We start from the raw sequence: 21,225 nt of genomic DNA on the forward strand, positions 1-21,225 counted from the left end.
AGGTAGTCCCCTGTGCAAGCACCAGTCATTTCCAACTCTGGGGTGACATTGTCACAACGTTGTCACGGCAGACTTTTTTTACTGGGTGGTTTGCCATTGACTTCCCCAGACATATACACTTTCCCCCCAGACATATACACTTTCCCCCCAGCAAGCTGGGTACTCATTTTACCAACCTCGGAAGGCTGGAAGGCTTAAACAACCTTGAGCTGGCTACCTGAACCCAGCTTCCTCCAGGATTGAACTCAGGTTGTGAGCAGAGCTTAGGACTGCAGTACTGCAGCTTTACCACTCTGCAAGCATTAATTCTTTGTTACCATGTTACAGCTTTGCTCTCCATTTAGTTGAAATTGGCTTTATGTTCTACCTGTAAAATAAAGTTTAAGAGCTCTATTCTACCTCAAAGTCTGCCTACTCGCATACTATCAGCCAGTGTTAGTTAGCATAATAAAAAAATGTTACCTATTCTTTGAGTACAGAATAGCACCAGCTTTCAGTATCAAGTATACTCACATCTTACACTTGGTTTTGACTTGTCTGAATACTTCCCAGTCTGTTTTCAGGTTTGGTTATGGAACTGAAGTGGCCTTGCTGGAAGATAGACAAAGGGAGTGAAACCCTGTTTAATTCTCATGGACTTCCAATATAATGCACTTCTGGATCACCTTTCAGGGTTGGAATAGGTAGGCACTGTTTTGCAGTGGTTTCAGTTCTACCTGGAGGTTTCATAAGGTGATGTTGGAGGACTGCTGCTTGGACCCTTGGCCTTTAGCCTGTGGGGTCCTGCAAGATTCTATCTATAATATAGTGGGTTCTATGCATGGCAGAGTCTCAGAGTAAGTGATAACAAGCTCTTTAATAAGGTCACATTACAAGATTGGCATTGGGGCCCATGGGTCAAACTTACATACATCTCTGGGTTCCTGTGCAAGCACCTTATTGGGTCATTCAAACAGGTGGGGGCTTGTGATTGGTCCTGGGCTGCAGGGATTTGAATCCTCCAGCCCTTTGTTCCCAAGTCCCCAAGCTCAGTCTGTATGGCTCCTATGAGCCAGGCGGAAACATCCAAAATCTTCCCTTGAGTCCACATACACAACACTATCTTTTTAACTTTGACATGAAGCCACTGAGTGAAGTCATTTGGAGACTGGGCCTGGGCTGTCACCAATGTGAGGATGATACTCAGTTCTATCTTGTACTTCTAGCTGATCTCCGGGAGGATGCGAAAACTGAACCAGTGATTGGAAGCAGTTTTGGGATGGAGGAGGGCAAATATACTGAAGCTTAATCCCAACACAATGGAGGTGCTACTGGAGAGCAGAAGGACTGATCCAGGAATTGAGGTCTCTCTTGTTCTCAATGTGGTTGCACTTCTATAGGAGCAGACTCATAGCATGGGAGTGTTGCTAGAAGCAGGCCTCCTGTTGGATAAACATGCGGTGGCTGCAGTGAGGAGTGCCAGATGCACCTTTCCAGGCTCAAAAAAGACCTTCCCAATGTGCTGCATGCCCTGGTAACTTCTAGACTACATTATTGCAATGCACTCTAAGGGGCTGTGATGGAATCAAAGGGGTAATGGAGAAGCTGGAGGACTCAGAGAGCCCTGAGACATGTGACTCAAAGGTGGGGGCTCTTTAATAGGAGTGACATAGTGTTCAGACCTCTCAAGTCCTGAGTGACAGCTAACGGCTCAGAGGTTAACTGTCAGAGAAAAAAATGGTAAGAAAGAGGGAGTTGGACTAGAAGCCTATTTTGTAAATAAAGAACTATAGTTTGCTGTTACGTTCTCTGGTGCCTGTGTGATTGGGAAAGACTTCAAATCTGCAGTGGTACCCTGCTCATCTACCGTATCAGACCCCCGAAGAGACTAATGTATATTTAGCTGCCCTCGCTGAGGCAGGAGGCGATAGGCTGGCGTCGCCATAGAAGTGTGTGATAGGGGCTACTCTTGAAGAGTGTGTGGAAACAACTGGTACAGAGTGCTGTGGTCAGAATGTTGACTGGAGTAGGTTGATGGGACTATATAATTCCAGTCTTAGTCCATCTACACTGGCTACACTGGCTATACTTACTCCTGGGCCTGACTCTAGGTGCTTGTATTGAAGAAGAAGACTGCAGATTTATACCCCGCCCTTCTCTCTAAATCAGAGACTAAGAGCAACTTACAATCTCCTACATCTTCTCCCCCCACAACAGACACCCTGTGAGGTGGGTGGGGCTAAGAGGGCTCTCCTAGCAGCTGCCCTTTCAAGGACAACCTCTGCAATAGCTATGGCTGACCCAAAGCCATTCCAACAGCTGTAAGTGGAGGAGTGGGGAATCAAACCCGGTTCTCCCAGATAAGAGTCCACACACTTAACCACTACACCAAACTGGCTCTCTTTAGAACCTATATGGGCTTGGGATGCGGCCAATCTTCTAAGAGCTTACAGGGCTCTCAGTACAGGGCCCACTGTAGGCTCCAGGAGGTGTGTGGCCTAATATGCAAAGTTACTCCTGGTACAAAAAAAAAAGCCCTGGAAAAAATTGTTTTGATTTTTAAAGTGCAAGAAGAGAGCCTTTGTAGGACAGTGGTTACAGTGTCAAGCGTATCCAACTAGGATTGAGATACTCAGATTAAATCTCCACTCTGCCCTGCAAACTAACTGGGTGATTCAGGGCCAAGCACACCATCTCAGACTAACCTACCTCATAAGGTTGTTGTGAGGATAAAAAACAGAAGAGAGAAGAATCATATAAGATGCATTGGGCCCCCATGTGGGGAAAAGGCAAGGTATAAATGAAGTGAGCAAATAAATAATCAAATAAACAACTCCATCTCCCCCCCACACACAGTTCCATTTTGGCATTATGCCAAAACTAGCATATTATAATCTGTATAATCAATTCAAAGACTAACTACAAGACTGCCACACTCTTACTCCTTCAGGCAAACTATCTCTGTTTCACATTTCCAGAAGGAAAACACACATACCATAATTTCTTCTGATGTCCTGTAGGTTCTTTAAATGTTCAAACAATTGGTTCTATGAACATGGACTCCAATAATATCACCTCCTAACATGCTCGTTCATCACTTTAGAAATAGCAATAACTCTTTTTCTCCCATAACTAGAAGAACTGCACTGTATTTATCAACTTTTAAAGTGAACTTGCCAAAATGTCATTTTCTTGATTAGTTAAAAATGACAGACTCCCTGGTGTAATAGAGGTCCAGAGCACCCTCAGTAATGGACATTTCCCAGCGACTAATCATCCCCAGGAAATATGAACGCTTGCTTCATACTTAAAGAAAAAGAAAAAGTTATATCACAAGTGTTGAACGGGCTACCTATTGTCTCCACTATGTCAATGTCTTCTTGTAATGGTTTCTGAAACTGCTTCTAGTCAAACGGATTAGCATTCTAGCAGCTCTTAAATGCTTAAGAGACAGACAAGCAAGCAATTGGAATAGAGTCTGCACTAACAGACATTTAAAGAGTATAAATCCATTCTGATCAAAAGCTCTGTGCCCTCCAAAATCTTATGCAAGACATCCACTACTGTAGCTAATCACACTATTTATTTGAAATCAGTGCATCTCACTATTCCCTCTGCAAAGAGACCCGAGGCAGTTAACAAAAATGTTGTATTAGAATATGACATCTCTGTTCCTCTGTTCCAAACTGTACCTCCCGTTATCAATCAATCAACCAATCAACATTTTATTTATATCCCACCCTCCCCGCCGAAGCAGGCTCAGGGCGGCTAACAACATCAAATACAATAGATTATACAATAAGTATTTAAAATCAGTATCTAGCTTTAAAACAGTTTAATTTAAGATCTAAAATTAACATTCTGGTGCTATTTCCAATAAGCATGATGGCGAAAATCACTTAGGTGAGTCCCTCTGTCATTTAATCGGTAAAGGCCATCCCAAAAAGGATGGTCTTGCAGGCCCTGCGGAACCATTCAAGGTTCCGCAGAGCCCGCACTTCTTCCAGGAGCTGGTTCCATAGGTGTGGAGCTACAATAGAGAAGGCCCGCATATGAGTACTCTGCAGTTTTGCCTCCTTCGGGCCGGGGATGGTCAGTTGGTTCTTCCCTGCTGACCGCGGTGCTCTCTGGGGTTCATATGGGGAAAGACGGTTCCTCAGGTAGGCAGGTCCTCGGCCATATAGGGCTTTAAAGGTAATAACCAGCACTTTGTAATGAATCCAGTATGTAACTGGCAACCAATGCAGTCCACGCAGCCCCGGCTGTATGTGCTCCCACTTCGGCCTAGCTGCCGCGTTCTGCACCAACTGCAGCCTCCGGGTTCGGCACAAAGGCAGCCCCATGTAGAGGGCATTACAGTAATCCAATCTCGAGGTGACTGTTGCATGAATCACTATAGTTAGGTCCCAATGCTCTAGGAAGGGGGCCAACTGCCTTGCTCGCTTTAGGTGAAAGAAAGCCAACTTGGCAGTGGCTGCTATCTGGGCCTCCATTGATAGTGAAGGCTCCAGTAGAACTCCCGACCCGGTGCGCCGCTTTCAGCGGCACCCTGTCAAAAACTGGGAGAGGTATTTCCCTCCCCAAACACACGGGGTTCCAAACACAGAAAACATGCATTCTGATCTCTTTAGGGAGAAAGAAGATACATGGATAACAATTAGGAGAAGAGAAATAAACATATGAACATATGAAGCTGCCTTATACTGAATCAGACCCTCAGTCTATCAGTCAGTATTGTCTACTCAGACTGGCAGCGGCTCTCCAGGGTCTCAAGCTGAGGTTTTTCACACCTATTTGCCTGGACCCTTTTTAGTTGGAGATGCCAGGGATTGAACCTGGGACCTTCTGCTGATGAAGCAGATGCTCTACCACTGAGACACCATCCCTCCCCTATGGTGTGGTGTTTGTGTGTATGTGGGATCTTAATCATCCTATACTCTTGGTAAATACTAGGTTCAGTGGTAAAGATGAGGACGCCAAGCATGGTGATCAGCTCATTTTATTGTGATTTCAGCATAACTATATACAACAACAACTCACAGACCTCAGTCTGGTTATATACATTCAAACTCCACCAACTCCCCAAACTGTAGGAATGTTTAAACTGACCACTGCCCGCTATAGGCTGTTCAGTGCAGCCCATCCAATCGGACTGCAGCTAGTACAATCCCAACAGTCTATTGTTCTCTGCTCCAAGCTCCCCCTATGTTCCTTTAGGTAAACCCAGCCCAGACATAACATCCCTTGTCACTTTTTCCCGCTCCAGTGCCCCCCCCCCCATCTACTTTTCTTTAAGAACAATAAAGTAAAAATAGCACCACAGCTGTGTTACCTACATTTATGTAACAAGTGCAGTTAACAACCAAGCCCTTCTTTTGCCTCAGAGAACCACTGCTATGGGATTACTCACAAATTTGTGCCGGTAGTCTATTGAGCTATAAAAGACCGTGCTATAATGCCTGGGAGGCCGGACAAGTGCTGTGGTCACACACATTAAAGCACTTTCAATCCACTTTCAATGCAATTTCCAACTGGATTTTGCCAGTTCACACAGAAAGTCAGCTTGGTGTAGTGGTTGAGTGTGCGGAGAACCGGGTTTGAGTCCCCACTCTTCCACTTGCAGCTGCTCAAATGGCCTTGGGTCAACCACAGCTCTTGTTGGAGTTGTCCTTGAAAGGGCAGCTGCTGTGAGAGCCCTCTCAGCCCCACCTACCTCACAGGTTGTGGGGGGAGAAAATATAGGAGGTTGTGGAACAGAGTGGTAAAGCTCAGGGCCGGTGCATGGGAATAGGCAAAGTAGGCAGTTGCCTAGGGCGCCACCTGGCCTAGGGGGCACCACTGGGTGCCCCCTCCCAGACGCATTACTCTGGCTCCTGACCACTGTCACCTTGTCTACTCCCAACACCAAGCTGCCCTCAACAAAGCCAAGCCACCCCCCTCTCCCCAGTGTGCAACTTGGTCTCCCCACCTCATTCCATCCCACCACCCTCTTTCCTGGTGTGGCCAGCAAGCACTTATTCTCACAATTTTTTTTATAATATATCACATTTTTTTAAAAAAAATTAAAATTAATAATCAGTAAATTAAAAATGTGAAAATTTTCAAGCTTGGTGCTCTTCATTTCCCCAATATTTTTTAATAATGGGGGGGGGCGCTAGTGGGTGATTTGCCTAGGGCACCAGAAAGCCTAGCACCGGCCCTGGTAAAGCTGCAGTACTGCAGTCCTAAACTCTGCTCATGACCTGAGTTTGATCCTGGAGGAAGCTGGGTTCAGGTAGCCAGCTCGAGGTTGACTCAGCCTTCCATCCTTCCGAGGTTGGTAAAATGAGTACCCAGCTTGCTGGGGGGAAAGTGTAGATGACTGGGGAAGGCAATGGCAAACCACCCCATAAAAAGTCTGCCGTGAAAACGTTGTGAAAGCAACATCACCACAGAGTCGGAAATGACTGGTGCCTGCACAGGGGACTACCTTTACCTTTTAAGCCGCTCTTAGTCTCTGATTCAGAGAGAAGGGCAGGGTATAAATCTGCAGTTTTCTTCTTCTAAAATCCAGTTGGAAAGTGGATTGAAAGTGGATTGAATGTGCATTATTTAGTGTGTGTGGGAGTTGGGTATGTCAAGTGCTGGTGAGTCGCTTCTGACTTATGGTGACCATAAAACTTAACGTCCTCCAGAACATCCTATCATTAACAGCCTTGCTCAGGTCTTGCAAACAGAGGGCCGTAGCTTCCTTGACTGAGTCAATCCATCTCATCTTGGGTCTTCCTCTTTTCCTGCTTTGTTCCACTTTTCCTAGAATTATTATCTTGTCCAGAGATCCTTGTCTTCTCATCATGTGACCAAAGTACAATATTCGTGGTAGATTCTAGTTCAACCCCTTCTTAACCATTAAGCTCAAAGACTGACCTTGGATCAATCATTCTGTCAGAGCCTAACCCATCTCACAGGGTTACTATGAGGATAAACTAAAGGAAGGGAGAACCATGTTGTCTCCCTGGGCTAAAGGTACAGAGCTACTGGGGGCTTGGCTCTGCTGACTTCTGGCTGCCAGCAGCACCCCACCCCCCAGCAGTGACCCACCCACCAGGCCGTTTAACTTACTTTCCCTGTCTAGCTCTGCCGCCCTCAAATAGGAGGTTTGACAATGTCCTTTAACTTGGTGGATCATTTACATGCACAGTGTTGTCCCCCTCACAATAATGGCCTAATAATAGCTTTCTTTAGAGATTTCAGGAAGCATTCCTCTCTATCAGTTAATAATCTGAGCTACAGCTATTTATTTGTAAGGTTTAACAGTTATCCCCATAATACTAAATGGTTACTTTTCTGCATTACTGCACTTACCACTGAATTTGATAAAACATTTTCTTACTGAAAAATAATGCTTGCATAGACTTACTTTTATAGAGCACAATATAATATTTGTGATTCATAGCTCTGCTAAGAAGTAGCTATTTTGTTGCTGCTGCTAAAGAATTTATCAATTCTTTATACACAGCATATGAAATTGTAAGGGTCTCTGTAAATATATTTTTAGTATCTACTTAGCTAGATGCCATATTCAACCAAATGACTATGAATTGTGTAGAGCAAAGTACACACTAAAATACTATTACAGTAACTAATTTATATGTTGTCTGCCATCCCAAAGCCCTTCATCTGATCCATATATTTTGTCTATTGCTGTACAAAATTCTGTATATTATTGAATATTACAGTATAATACATATATTTTATACTAATTGTTTCATGGTTGTATCTTAAATTACAAAATGAGCAAGCCGTGAGCATGCACTGTGATAGTCTAATTACAAGAAACCACACTATTTTTCTTTAAAGGTTAGCTATCATAGCAGTGGCAGTCTTTTCAAGGGGTTAAGGGGGCACAGAAGTAGTTCCCTTTCGTTCTGTTTTTATATACGTAGAACTATTTTTGTTGGGGGGGGGGGGGTTTGTTGTTGTTCAGTTGCACAGTCAAGTCCAACATTTTGTGACCCCATGGACCAAGTCACGCCAGGCCCTCCTGTCTTCCGCCATCCTCTGAAGCAAACTCAGATTCATATTAGTTACATCAGTAATGCTGTCCAGCCATTTCATCTTTTGACGTCCCCTTCTTCTTTTGGCTTCTGTCTTTCCCAGCATCAGGGTCTTCTCCAGTGAGTGCTCCCTTCTCCTTTGATGGCCAAAGTATTTGAGCTTCAGCTTCAGCATCTGACCTTCCAGGGAACAGTCAGGGTTGATTTCTCCTAGGACTGACTGATTTGATCTTCTTGCAGTCCATGGGACTCTCAAGAGTCTTCTCCAGCATCACAATTCGAAAGCATCTATTCTTCTGTGCTGTCTTCCTTATGGTCCAACTCTCACAGCCATACTTTACTACTGGGAATACCATTGCTTTGACTATACGGACTTTTGTTGGCAGGGTGATAGCTCTACTTTTTATTATACTGCCTACGTTTTCCATAGTTGTCCTCCCCAGGAGCAAATCTTTTAATTTCATGGCTACAGTCACCATCTGCATCATTCCTGGAGCCCAGGAATGTGAAGTCTATCATTACTTCCATGTCTTCCCCTTCTATTTGCCAAGGAGTGATGGGTATGAATGCCATGATCTTGCCATCTTTAATGCAGGTTACCAGTACTCTCCACTGCACTGTGTGCGTGCCCAAAGAAAGGCAGACAACCTCCAGAGGTGGCCCAGAGGTCTCCTGAAATTACAACTGATCTTCAGGCTACAGGGATCAATTCTCCTGGAGAAAATTGCTGTTCTGGAGAGTGGACTCTGTAACTTTATAACCTACTAAGGTCCTTCCCAGGCTCTACCACCTATTCTCCAGGAATTTCCCAACCTGGAGTTGGCAAACATAAGCCAAGGGTATGTGAGTTTTTTTGCTCACAAAGTGATTTCAAAATATTCATTAAATTGATATAATTTCTCCCTCAGGCTCTACCTTCATTGCTAGTAGTGACTGTGTTAAAGAGACCCTCCAATTTTCAGTGATGTTTGAAGAGTCCTTGTGGCCATCTCTACATTTCTGACGGTGTTCTTCAATCTTTTATGTCCTTCATTGTTGCTTCTTTTCAGCATCATTTACACCTTTTTCGTTCTTTATCTTCGCTATCATTGACAACATATGTCCTTGCTGACATTTAAGCTGATTGGCTGTAGTGACCCATTTGCTTTTGTTGACAAAGCCACAATAGGAAGTGATGTGTTAGAAGCACACCTGAACAAAATCATGTAGTTGGCACTGGCCAATTATATTAAAGGGCAGGGAGGGCAAACAAAGCTACATACAGTGAAGGCAAAGACAAAAAAAGGCATATAAAGAAGAACACGAAGAGAGGGCACCAAATAGTATCCAGAAATGCAAATGGTGAACAAGTTGAGTTTTTCTATAATTCTGTAATTTTGCTTTCTACTCCTTACAGAATTACAACTGAAAACAGACACTCTTTGGTGTAACCTTTGTTATATGGGCATTCAAAATAAGCATGTACATATTTAAAGAAAATTCAAAGAAGTGCAGATGAACAGCAAACACACCAGTTTTGGTGGGCAGCTATTTTGAAACCATTCAGCCTAAGAGTCTGATACTGCAATATCCTATCTTTGAACTGTACAGAATTAACTTCTTACTTTTCCAGTTTCAAAATACGGTATCATGACACTGGAAAACTACCATGTGGCACTGCTGTGCCAATCCTCCCAATTATGCCCATAAGTAGTTCCCAACCTCCAGTTGGGGCCTGGAGGTCTCCAACTATTACAACTGATCTCCTTACTACTAAGATCAGTTCCCCTGGAGAAAATGACTGCTTTGGAGGGTGGACTCTATGGAATTTTAGTCTGCTGTGGTCCCTCCCCTCCTCAAATCCCACCCTCACCAACCTCTATCCCCCCAAATCTCCATGTATTTCCCAACCCAGAAGTGGCAACCCTACCTATAAGTAACCCAGAGGCCTCCCCAAGTATCTTATAGCAAAGAACAAAATATGCATTGCTTGTCAAGCAGAACAGGTTTAGAAGAACTACTGCTAGCCAGAGCTCCTAGAAGTGTCAAAACAGATGTTCAAAGAACCATGCATGTTGTCAACACTTCATATACGTGTTGCAAGGAACACTGGTATAAACACTGTATAAAGTTTGCTCTTAGTGTTGTGATGGTAAGGGTTGAGGAAGGTCACATTGACTGAGAGAAATATCCCAACCAGACCTGAAGAGCCAGAAGAACATATACTACTGGGCTGGACACAGGAGGAGAAAGCTGGGTGGAAATCAGCACAGAAATTAGCAACTGGAACGGTCTCTCTAGTTTTTCTGAGTAATAGAAGCAGTGAGACATGGAGGCTGGATAGTAACAGCAAGTCTCCAAGCCTGCACCATGCAGACATCTTTTAATCTCCCCCCTCCACCAAAAATGCAAATCCTGAAAAGTCTGTGTGATTTGCTGGGTTGTGGCCATCCTCTGTGGCCATGAAGTATTTCAAAAGCACAACATGTCTTATTCTTATGTATTCATCTAACAATGCTTTCTTCTGGCATATCTGTGGATTATCTTTTATTCTAGGTTTCAAACATAGAATATTCAACCCATTCATGAAAGGGTTTTCTTAACTTTTTGTCTACAGAGGACATGGCTGACTAGCATGTACATTTTTACATATAGCCACTATTGAATTTTTTTCTATTCATCATCTAGTTTTGTTAAATGGGTCTGAATTACTCGCAATTAAGCAATAGCCTAGCAACATGAGGCCATATTTTTTCCCTCTATTGGGAGATTCCACTTCAGTTTCTTTTAAACAGGCACAGCAGAAAGTAAATCTATTATATCAGTATGTTTTAATCCTCTGCTTGGAGAAAGTAACTATAGCTGTTGGTTTATTATCACTTAGCTTGTGAATGCATTAATCCACTCCAGCGAAACATTCTGCTTTCAGTAGAATAGCAGTAATGCATGATATTCTAATGCGCATCTCTGTATGGGAAGGGGAAGTAATCCCCAGTACTTCACCTGCTATGTGGGGAAAATAGTGGGTGACCAGGTGCATTGCGGGGGCAGCCAGCAAGAAAACAAATGTTGTGATGGAAAAAAGAAGAAATAATCTTCAGAAAAGCACATAAACCATCTTTTATCCCAAGCAAGAGAACCACTGTGACTTGCCATTTTACAGCATTATTGATGAATAAGACTAGAAGGTACATCTAACCAAAACAGTATATTTTCAGAATGCGTTGAAAATACAGGGAAGAGCTATAGTTCAGCAACTGCTTTATTCCCCCCAAGAGATGAAAAGAAAACCCCGAAGCTCCAGAAAAGATCTGAGCTTTCGCAACAATAGGATCATTGCTTCTGCTATTTCACCAGGTGATGTTCATTTTTTTTGGGGGGGGGGTGTCTATTGGTGGTACAAATCTGTGTTTCATAATACAACTAAGGAGGAATATGATAAAAGCTTATGAATTATGAATTATATGACTAAAAAGAGAACTTTCTGCCTTTTACATAATGCTACAATCTGGGTCACCAGAGAAAGTTAACTAGCTGTAGCAGATTCAGGACTGACTTCTGCAAGGGATAACTAATTTATGGAATTTACCCTCACAGGATGAGATGGTGGCCACACAGATAACTTAAAAATAATTAATTAATAGAGAATAGGTCTAATAAACATTAATTACCATAATAGCTACAAGGAAGCAAACAGAAGAAAACAAATAACATCATTTCAGTGGATGGTCTGGGTTGGATCAAGCCTGACTGGAGACTCGAGTTCTTCTGCTTGCATAACTGGGGAGCTCAATTTCAGCTGATTTCTTCCTGCACTGTTAACTCCTAAGCTGCAGCTAATGCTATTCTGGAGGGTTCATTTCAGAACAGCTTTGGGGGGCTGCAGGGGCTGCAGAGGGCAGGAGGAGGTGGGGAAAATCCATTTGGCAAGTGCAACTTCACTCGCACATACAAGGATCCCACCCAATTTGATCACATATCTGTTTCATTATCCCCCCCCCAAAAAGTGTGATATATTTTACATCAAAGTTTCATCATTTCTCTAAGTTTACCATTTAATTCATACGTAGGCTTCTAAAGCCCTCGTTACAGCCTAAAGTAAAAATGTGACAGGCAATAGAAGGCTTGAGACTTTTATTCATTTTCACACTACTTTTTTGTTCTTGTGCCACAAAATAAAAGGCTCTGTTTTCTCCCCCTTTCCACCATGGTTTCATTAAGAGAGAAATATACATATAGCTGCAGTTCAGAATTAAAGAAGAAAGGGAAAAGATGCCGCCAGACTTCAGGAATGAAAGGCGATTGTTCTTTTCCACACTATATCATCCCTTTCTGGATAAAGGCTCAGAACGTTTTCTTCATTATAAATTAAGAAATGATGAAATGTAGGAAGGTAGGTGAGAACAAAATAAGGGTTTAAAACATGTCTCAATTTTTAATAGGCAAGAATAACAGAAAATGAATGCTACATGAGAACTTAAACTAGTCCTTGGTACGTTCCTGCTGTTTGATGTGTCTGCATTTGTTTATGCTTTCAGAGAGGAATATATTGGTTGGCACAAAATGAAATCATTCATAAACCCCCCCCCCCATTTACTGAACCAGAAAGACCATGAAAACTGCTGCATTAAATATAATTGGATCATTTATATACAACACTTAATTTTATCCTATCACCTCACCATTCCAATCATTACCTTCATCAGATCGATTTCATTATACCATCTATAAACACAATTTGCTAACCAAGCTTTTTGCTCTACAACTAATTGTGCACTGAGACAGAATACAGGTGATTTTAAATGTCTGCGCCTTCTGATTTTTCAAGTTGGCTAAATTCTGCTGGCTTCAGGAGCATCCACCCTTTTGAGTTACACAGAACTCCTTGAGAAGAATGGAGAATTGACTAAACAGAGATACTGGATGAAGCAGGGCAGCAGTGTATCAGCAGAGCATACAGGGCAGTAGAGCATCACCCAGTCAGTGTAAAAACCCATGGTGATGGACAGTGTACTAGGCTAGACTTGGAAAACACAAGTGCAAATCCCTAATCTGTCATAAAGTTCACTTGGCCTAGCATTCCCTCTCAGTCTAACTTTCCTCTACAGAGTTGTAAGGATAAAGCGGGCAAAGGGTGAATCGTTTATGCCTCCGTTAGTTCCTTGGAGGAAGAGGAGGGAATAGGGATTGATCCAGACCAAACTGACCATTTTCACAGATGCCCCTTTCCCACTGCAGACCACGCCCACATCATTCCCCAGAGTCTCCTGTTCTTCAAGAGCAGAGCTGCACAGAGATCAATGGGCTACAGTGGGAAAGGGGAGGCAGGAAATTCCGTTCTGCCTTTAGTCTGAAGCCGTCCCATAAACGTGATAGAAAAACAGGTAGCAGTCCCATTTTAAATGCTTATAATCAGGGATGAGCTGAAATGACTCATCCCTGGCACTGCCAAAAACCGCCTCTTTTTTGTGATCTTTCAGCATTCTTTACAAAAAGTATTCCCTTTTCTTTTTTTGTGTTCTTTTGTTCTTATTCTCAGTTGTTTCAAATTTTTCTGTCCATAAGATCATTCAAAACAAATCTGAATTTTTTTTTGTGATATTGCTCTGTTATCTCATTCACTGCTGAACAGCTCTTACTGTAAAAAAATTATTTCCTAATATTCAGCCAGTATCTCTCGGCCCATAATTTAAACCCATTATTGCAAGTCCTATCCTCTGCCGCCAAAAGGAACAGTCCTCTAAGTGACAGCTTTTCAAATACTTAAAGAGAACAATCATGTCTCCCCTCAACCTCCTCTTCTCCAGAGTAAACATTCCCAAGTCTCTCAGCCTTTCCTCACAGGGCTTGGTCTCCAGGACCCTGAACATCTTTGTTGCTCTCTTCTGCAGCTGCTCCATTATGTCTGCATTCTTTTTGAAGCAAGGCTTCCAGAACAGCACACATTACTCTAGGTTCGGCCTGACCAATGCAGTGTACAGGGGAACTATGATATGTTGTGATTTGGATATTATGCCTCTGTTGATATGTTCGAAGACTTGCTGTTGTTGTTCAGTCGCACAGTCAAGACGGATTCTTTGCGACCCCATGGACAAAATCATGCCAGGCCCTCCTGTCTTCCACCATCCTCCGAAGTCTGCTCAAATTAGTCTTTTTTGCTGCTGCATCACATTGATGCCTCATATTTAGCTTACAGTTCACATGTACTCCAAGATCTTGTTCACATGTACTGCTACCCAAAGTGTGTATCCCATCCAGTATGGATGCTTGCTATTTTTTATTAGGCAGATGAAGAACTCTGTTGAATTCATTCAACTCTTGTTGACTTGCATCTTATTTGCATCCACATTGTTGAATTCTTTCTCTGTCTTCTGGGGTGTTTGCTACTTCTCCCAACTTGGTGTCATCTACACATTTAATGAGTAGTTCTTCCACCCCGTTATCTAGATAATTTATTTAAAAAATTGAAAAGTACCAAGTATGTATAGGCGTTACTAGTAACTCTGTGCTAAGATCAACATGCGGTATGTAGGGTCTTAACCACATTATATACTTTACTATAAAGTATATACTATATATACTTACAGGAACTTGCAAGTATATTTTCCCATATGTTTTTATTTTGAAATATTGCTACTTGCTTTGAGGCCATGAGATGGACCAGGTAAGAAACATACATGTACAGACAAATGCTTTTTTTCTTTGTGTTTATGTACGTCTTTAAGATGAATATATCATTTTGTTCAGTTGTTATTTTTCAGCGGGATTTAAATAAATTCAGAGGAATGCTTTAATGGAAATGAATTAAGGCCATCTCTTTGCCAAAATGCATGGAAGAGTTAAGTCAACCTTTTGCAAACAACTTGGTGGGGGTGGGATAGCATGTTAAACAAGGAACATCTACATAGTACATTTGTTGTAATAGTGATGGATGCTCCCTGGTCATATGAAGGGCCGGTATTGCAACTTGCATGACAGCCAGCATTGACAACGTGATCTATTAGCCTTCTGCTTCCCTTGCGGTATGCATGCAGTACAAGCATTCAGGTAGGATTTTAGCATATGTTTTATATCTGTGGAAGTATTCAAGGGGGAAAAAGCCCTGTGATTTAAGGGGTTCAACCCTAATTGACTTGAAGCTTACAAACAACTTTGGGACAAGGTGAAATAATATGTGATTCTCAGAGTGAGCTGTAAGTCAACATTGCTAATATGACAGGTGTTTTCTGCGAATGTTTTTGGCATCACTGAAAAACGTCTTCCCCTTTTGCCAAATGATCACATCAAAAAGGGACAAGTGTATGTATTGGTTCATAGAGCAGAACGTTTCCTACATTGATGCTGTTCGTCCTCAGTGATGTCAACATATAACAAACCTGATTGGTATGTAGGATGACATCACCATTCATTACATGATCCTTGATTATCTGGGAGTGTCTGTATGACTAACTTGAAGACAATGCAGTAAACGCAAAAAAAACAGGTTACTCACCTGTAATTGATGATCTTCGAGTGGTCATCTGTGCAGTCACACACATGGGTTTTCCTATCAGGACGAACCCTACCTCGGAGATTTTAAAAAGCTAGCCTAGGCGTTATTTTTGGCGCGCACTCCCTCTCGCTCTGGGGAGCAGGCATCCACTGCGCATGCCTGTAGCGCGAGGGAGGCGCCCAACCCACTCAGTTTCTTTCCCCGCCGCTGACATAATAGGAGCGCGGATATATAAGACAAGTAGCCAGCAGCGGGGACGGCTGGGCGGGCGTGTGTGACTGCACAGATGACCACTCGAAGATCATCAATTACAGGTGAGTAACCTGTTTATCTTCTTCGTGGTCTCTGTGCAGTCCCACACATGGGTGACTGATAAGCTGACCTGCAAGGCGGTGGGTGCTGGCACTAGAGTTGGAGGAAGAAATAGTGCAAAGGTTAGTGCAACATAGTCAGCACATTATAGGCTATAAGGTAAGTAACTACTCACCAAGCCCGGACCAGCTTCTTAGTCAAAGATGGAGCGAAGAACTGCCTGTCCGAAGGATGCATCCCGCCTAGCACGAACGTCCAAAGCGTAGTGCATGGCGAAGGTCGAGGAGGAAGACCAAGCGGCAGCAGCGCAAATGTCCTCCATGGATACACCCCTGGCAAGGGCAGATGACGTTGACAAAGCTCTTGTAGAATGAGCTCTTATGGCAGATGGGACTGGTTGCTTCGCGAGTTTGTAGCACAGCTCTATAGCAGCAACCAACCATTTTGATAGTCTCTGTGTAGATATCTTTTTTCCCTTATGACGGCGGCCGTAGGCCACAAAAAGTCTGGAGTCTGTGCGGAACGATGCAGTTCTATCTATATAAAAGGCGAGTGCTCTTCTCACGTCTAGACAGTGTAGAGCTTCTTGGCCCTTATCCGTAGGCCGTTGGAAAAAAGCAGGTAAGGTAGTGGTTCTATGCAGATGGAATGCGGAGACCACCTTCGGTAAGAAAGCGGGATCTGGCCGTAACACCACCTTATCATGGTGAAACATGGTGTAAGGCGAGTCCGCTCTGAACGCGCAGAGATCACTTGCTCTTTTAGCAGAGGTGAGTGCAACTAAAAGTGCCGTTTTCCATGAGAGGAGGTGAAGTGGTATCGTAGCCATAGGTTCGAAAGGCGGTTTTACTAGTTGGCTAAGCACTAGTGACAAACTCCAGCTAGGATACATTTGCCGCAGTGGTGGGTGCAAATGTAAGATTCCCTTTAAGAAGGATTTCGCAGCAGGGTGTGAGAAAACAGTTCGACCCTGTACATGCGGGTGAAAAGCTGAGATTGCTGCCAGGTGCACCTTCAGAGAGGAGTACGTAAGGCCCTTTTCTGACAAATGCAGTGTATACGCTAAGATTTGAGGCATGGAAGCCGAGGAGGGGCTGAAATTATGCTTGGTAGCGTAGATGGAAAACCTTTTCCATTTCATGGAATATGACTTCCTTGTTGACGGTTTCCTTGCATTAAGGAGAACGTGTCTTACTCCTTCAGGAAAGTCTGAGAACATATCCTCCAGGCCGTTAGGCGAAGCCTGTTCGGGTCGTGGTGCAGAACCCTGCCGTTCTGCTGGGACAGGAGGTTGTGTGCCAGAGGGAAGTGATGGTAAGTGTTTTCTGACAGGAGGAGAAGGGTTGTGAACCATGGCTGGCGTGGCCACCATGGCGTCACTAGAATGCAATCTGTGTTGTCCAGTTGAATTTTCTGTATGCACCGTGTTATTAGCGGAAAGGGAGGGAAGAGGAAGTGTAGTGGACCGGTCCACGTTTGTATGAAGGCATCCCCTGCAGACTGTTGTGAGGGCGGACCTCTCATAAAAAAGATCGCACACTGTGCATTGTCTGGTGCAGCAAACGCATCTATTGACGGAGTTCCGAATTTCCGGAATACTGGCAGAAGGTATGACCGGTGGAGTGACCACTCGTGGTCGTTGATGGAGTATCTGCTCAGTCTGTCCGCTTGAATATTCTGTACGCCAGGAAGATGTACCGCAGTGAGGTGGATCTGATGGGCAATACTCCAATGCCACAGGTGCATTGCTCTTTTGCAAAGGCGGGTGGATGCTGTCCCTCCTTGCCTGTTTATATAAAAAACCGTCGCCACATTGTCTGAGGCGATTTGTACGTGTAGGCCTTGAAGAGATGGAAGAAACGATTTTAACGCTCTGTGAACAGCTAGAAGCTCTAAGCAATTGATGTGGAGCGACTGTTCGTACGGTGTCCATTGCCCCTGGACCGTGAGTACGTCGAGATGAGCTCCCCAGCCCCATCTCGAGGCGTCTGTTGTAACCACTGCTGATGGGCTTGGCCGTAAAAAGGGCATTCCCGCAAGCAGGTGAGGTCGAACTGTCCACCATTCGAGCGAAGGGAGGATGTGGTTTGGAACAGTGAGGATCGTTCCTTGAGATTGGTGTTGGGGTCGAAACGCGCGGACGAACCAGATTTGTAGGGTTCGCATGCGTAGTCTTGCGTGTGTCAGAACTGCCGTCGTGGCTGCCATAAGTCCTAACATGCGCTGAATGTTGAAGGCCGCTTGTTTGGGTTGTTGCATTATTTGTGTGGCCAGCGTCTGAATGGAGGATATCCTGTCCACAGGAAGATACGCCTTGTGGTCCGTGGTGCACAAACGAGCCCCAATAAACTGAATGTCTTGAGTTGGGGTAAGGTGTGACTTTTGATGATTGACCTGGAGGCCCAGGTTTGCTAGGAGCGCAAGTGTGATGGAAATGTCCTTCATCAACTGCGTCCTTGAGGCTCCCACAAGGAGCCAATCGTCTATGTATGGGTAGGTTGCAACGCCGCGTTGTCTGAGGTATGCTGCAATAACCGCCATACATTTCGTGAATGTCCGTGGTGCCGTGGAAAGTCCGAAGGGCAGAGCTCGGAACTGGTAGTGGTTGTTGCCAACGGCGAAGCGCAGAAACTTTCTGTGGCATTGGTGTATTGTCAGGTGGAAGTATGCGTCCTGTAAATCTACCAGTGCCATCCAGGAGTTTCTGGGGATTAAGGGCAGAATCGATTGTAAGGTGATCATTCTGAATTTTCTGTGGCGGATGAATTTGTTTAGGGCTCTTAGATCCAGAATCGGGCGCTGTCCCCCATCCCTTTTCGGGACTAGAAAGTACCTGGAATAAAAACCTGTCCGATGATACTGGACTGGGACAGGCTCTATAGCCGCTTTGGCTGTTAAGGTGTCTATTTCTTCCTGAAGGGAAGGTGATGGGGGAGTGGAAACAAAATGATGTCTTTTTGGTGGTGCTTGAAACTCTATGGAGTAGCCCCTCAAAATAATGTTCAGAACCCATTTGTCCGTGGTTATTTGTTGCCAATTGTCGAGAAATGGAAGAAGTCTGGAGACGTGCTGAATTGGTAGAGGTAGAAAGTCAAAGAGACTGCTTTGATGAAGATGCAGCCTTTTTAGGTGGTTGTGGTCTCTGCTGTCTCTGGTTAAAGGATTGCTTTGGAGGAGGAGCCTTACGTTTCCAGTATTCAGATTGTCGAGGGGATCTGGAACGTTTGAAGGGCGTTGGTTTCCATGATCTGGGCTTATAGCTCTGTTGTTGTTGTTGCTGTTGGGCTACCCCCAATCTTTTCGCTCGTTTGCGGCTGTCGTCCACGGTGGACAGTATATTGTCCGTTGTGGCATTAAAGAGACCTTGTCCATCGAAGGGAAGGTCTTCTATTTTGAATTTTAGATCGGGCTGCAACGAAGAGGATCGAAGCCAAGCGTGTCGTCTTAGGGCAATTGAGGCGGCCATCGCCTTGGAAGTGCACCCCACAGAGTGACGGATGGTGTTTATCTGTTGCTTTGAAATCCTGTTGAGCTCCTGAAGCAGCTTGCAGGCTTGTTTCTGGGAGGGCTCAGGCAGGGCAGAGACGAGCGTATTCAGTTGGGAGGAGATATTGTGGGAATACGCGGCGAAGTATGCTAGGTAATTGTTGATTTTGGCAGTTGCCGTCGAGATTGAATACATTTTCCTTCCAAGAGTATCTAACTTCCTGCCTTCCTTCTCAGGGGGTACCGGGTGGCGGGTCTGTTTAGTTTTAGAAGATGAGTGCACTATCAGAGAATTCGGTGCTGGATGGCTAAATAAAAATTTCGAATCCGGTGCTTGGATCCTATAAAGGGATTCAATTCGTTTTGAAGTTGGGGGAATGGAGGCTGGGTTGTCCCAAGCTTCTTTGATGGCTTCTAGGTGTACCGGCAGCATCGGCAGAAAGGAACCAGCAGGTAAATCTGAGTGCACCAAGTCGTGTACCACGTCTGTCACCTTGGGTGCATCCGAGGTAAGAGTTACGTTAAGTGCAGAGGCCATATTGGCAATCAAGTCCAGGTATGTCTTTGCCCCTTCGGAAGGTGACAAATCCGCGGGCTTGGCGATATCCGAGGCGGGGGACCCAGGGGACATGGACTGTATCGAGTCCGATGATTGAGCGTCGGATTCAGCATCAGAGTCAGGTTCGGGTTCAGGTGGGTCCGGTCTGGTTGGAGTCGTGCTTTTGGGTTCCACTGGAATCGCACCTCTAGGTTTAGAAGTCGAAGTGGAAGGAGTCGGAGACGGCTGTTTCGGTAGTTGCTTGCTCCGTTGGACAGGAGTCGCTTCCTTGGATGGGTTCCTGTGATAATCGGTTCGGTACCGAGAATGGTGGTATCCGCAACATGCATGGGATTCGATGGAAGGAGACCTTGAAGCATAATGGCGTCGCCTCGGGGACACGGATGGGGACCGAGATCTCGGGTTGTAGCGATGGCGGTCCCTCCCTCTACTAGGGGATCTCTCCGGGAAACGCGTATGATGGTACCGATATCTCTCTATGCTGGGGGACCTGGCTGGGAACCGATGCGTATCGAAGTATCTGTAAGCGTCATGTTTGTACTGGATGGGATTCGACATATCGCGGAACGATCTAGGATTGATGTGGTGTCGAGTCCACTGTTGCGGGTCTCGAATCGGCTCCAGAGCAGGGTCTAGCATGGATCCTTGCGGGGAAGGGGATCGGGACGGAATAGGAATAACTTCTTCCGTCTGCTGGTGCGGCGACTCCGTAGCCGGGGTGGTCACTTCCTGGGTGTCGGATCCGGGAGTGGAGGGCTCGCATTGCGATTCGGGCTCGTTCTGTTGTTCGGAAGATTTCCTCGAGTCCCTCGGAATCTTCGGGTCCTTCGGGTCTGTCGGTTTCCGCGGAGCCTTCGGATCGGACGGTTTTCTCGAATCCTTCTGGCCCTTCGGGTCGGAATGCTTATGTTTCTTAGTGTGCTTCCCGCCCTTTGGTTTAGTCGCCGCGGCCGTTTGTTCTGACGTTCTCGCGCCGTCGCCGGCTTTCGCGGCATCGCCGGACTTATGCTTGCTGGGAACAATGGCCACTGAAGCTGCCGACCTTGCGCCGTCCCCTTGGGGAGTCAGTAGGGGGGGCGACTTACTTGCTGACGAAGATTGCGACATATCAGGCTGGAGCACAGACTCCATTAAGTGGCTTCTGAGTCTAGCGGCTCTGTTTTTGCGCGCCTGTTTGCAGAATTGAAGGCAATGCGCACAGGCGTCCACTTTATGGGATTCTCCCAAACAGAACAAGCAAAGCGAATGCCCGTCCGATGTAGGGATTTTCGCCCTACAGCGCGAGCACCTTTTGAAGGTTATTTTACTGTCCCTTCCTTCCATACGCCCGGGGGGCGGGGGTGGGGGGGGGGGAAGGGAGGTCTGAGGAAAAGCGGGGAAGA

At 45.0% G+C, this 21,225-nt stretch overlaps 1 protein-coding gene and 1 non-coding gene across 2 annotated transcripts in view; both read right to left on the reverse strand.

Annotated features, from left to right (window-relative positions):
- PTPRN2 (protein tyrosine phosphatase receptor type N2) overlaps window positions 1–21,225 on the reverse strand; it is a 961,700-nt gene that overhangs the window by 271,819 nt on the left and 668,656 nt on the right. The window lies entirely within an intron of this gene.
- TRNAM-CAU (transfer RNA methionine (anticodon CAU)) lies at window positions 4,794–4,868 on the reverse strand. The gene has a single exon. It is a non-coding gene; the product is annotated as a tRNA-Met (tRNA).

Source organism: Heteronotia binoei, chromosome 10 (genome assembly GCF_032191835.1).
Source record: "Heteronotia binoei isolate CCM8104 ecotype False Entrance Well chromosome 10, APGP_CSIRO_Hbin_v1, whole genome shotgun sequence".
Taxonomy (NCBI): Eukaryota; Metazoa; Chordata; class Lepidosauria; order Squamata; family Gekkonidae; genus Heteronotia; species Heteronotia binoei.